At 42.3% G+C, this 1,706-nt stretch overlaps 1 long non-coding RNA gene across 1 annotated transcript; it reads left to right on the forward strand.

The window, feature by feature from the left end:
* The first annotated feature begins 501 nt into the window (after nt 1-501).
* Nucleotides 502-1,460, forward strand: LOC148017695 (uncharacterized). The gene is made up of 2 exons (XR_015687753.1): nt 502-995; nt 1,303-1,460. It is a non-coding gene; the product is annotated as an uncharacterized LOC148017695 (long non-coding RNA).
* The last annotated feature ends 246 nt before the right edge of the window (nt 1,461-1,706 follow it).

Genomic DNA, 1,706 nt, shown 5'->3' on the forward strand with positions numbered 1-1,706 from the left:
ACTTGCATAATCTTTGAGTAAGTTTCGACAAAAATGGTGGACCCATTAAAGTTTCTCATAAACTTTCACCCAAGAAAGACGAAATTCCAACAGATCATTTGATCAAACTTGACTAGTTTTTCAACCCAGCCATGACGAGAACAATAAGGAAAAGGCTAAATATTTGACCATAGAAAATGATGACTATGAAAATCATATCTACCAAAACATTGTGTGTAGGTTATAAATGGAACTAAATAATAGACTCATGAAGTTGTAGAGACTATTTATATCACACGAGTCCAATATAAATGGTTTAAAAACACAAAATGATCATAAAAGTTTACATGAATATACTTATAAGAGGGATAAAGGATACGGACAATAGTCAGGTGAAGGATCCTTAGGACAAGGCAAATGGATCGCGGCAAGTTGCAAGCATACGACACGCAGGCGCGGGCTTTTACTACTAAGAAAAAGGACAAGACACCAGCAGTCTTTCTTCAGGTGGAGTCTGCACGCAGCAGGAGTACTTAGGACAAGGCAAATGGATCACGGCAACTTGCAAGGATAACATGACCGCATTTAGAAAAAACTTGCAAGGATAGCACACCATTATCTTTCTTTATAAAAGAAAAAAGAAAAAAGACACCATTATCTTTCTTCTACTCTCAACAAGACACCATTCGACACGTCTCCCATCTTCCTTTATAAGAACACACACAGGCATCGTCGCTCTTCACCATCACCCTTCTTTTAGACACCTAATAGCCTCAGTAGCCATCATGAAGTTCTACTTAGCTATCCTCACCATCGTCGCTCTGCTATCTGCCGCAGAGGCCTGCAAGTGCGGTGGCAACTTCCAGGCCACCGCTGCCTGCTGCCAGAACGTCGGAGGAGCCGTTTCCGGCAACGACTGCCCCGCCAACCAGATCAGCGAGAGGCTCAGCAACTTCGCCCAATGCTGCAACTCTCTGGGTTCTAGGTCCGACTGCCGCTGCCCCGTCGGTTGTTAGGTAATTCATAGGGCAAGGAGAAAGGCAAAGTGTGCGAAGAGAAGCACGGAAAGCCTCTTAAGAATTTTAGCATTAGACGTTTTATTTGATTTTCTGTTTGTGTTTTTGGAATATTCTGAAGAGTAAATCGGAGGACCATGCGAAAATGATGTTACTTTCTTTTAGATGTTACCATGGTCAGCAAAATTTTTTAAAAGTTTTTTTTGGGTTGTCTAAAAGATTTAGAGCATTCATCTATATGACCAAGAGCTATCCCATTTTATGGTGACTTTAGGCAAGGAATCTCATCAAGTTATGTGGTTGTCAGGTATTGTAGCATGGCGGGAACTACTTGTGGATGAGTAGCCAGGCCATGCCTCCCCCCACATCACCTTCCCCTTTCCTTTCCTAAATCTATGTACCATGTGGCATTAGCACATGCCTCCCCCCTTATCGCTTTCCCAATAAAATAAATCCTTTTGTCAAGCAGTTAGTAATGTACTTCTCTCTCTCTCTCTCTCTCTCTCTCTCTCTCTCTCTCTCTCATTTCTTGTTTAGCAATGGCTACTTGTTGCCCAAGGGGGCTAGCTTAGTTGGAAGAGGGTTGGGCTTGCATCACCAAGGTGGTGGGTTCAACCACCATAGTCTGCATAGTCACTTCAACAGTGGCAACCAAATCTACGTTCCTTGAAAAGCTTTGAATAGTTGTTTGTTCATAAGATTGAATAAATG

The sequence above is a fragment of the Lygodium microphyllum genome, chromosome 21 (assembly GCF_053477565.2).
Source record: "Lygodium microphyllum isolate KBCC chromosome 21, Lygodium_microphyllum_v1.1.10, whole genome shotgun sequence".
Taxonomy (NCBI): domain Eukaryota; kingdom Viridiplantae; phylum Streptophyta; class Polypodiopsida; order Schizaeales; family Lygodiaceae; genus Lygodium; species Lygodium microphyllum.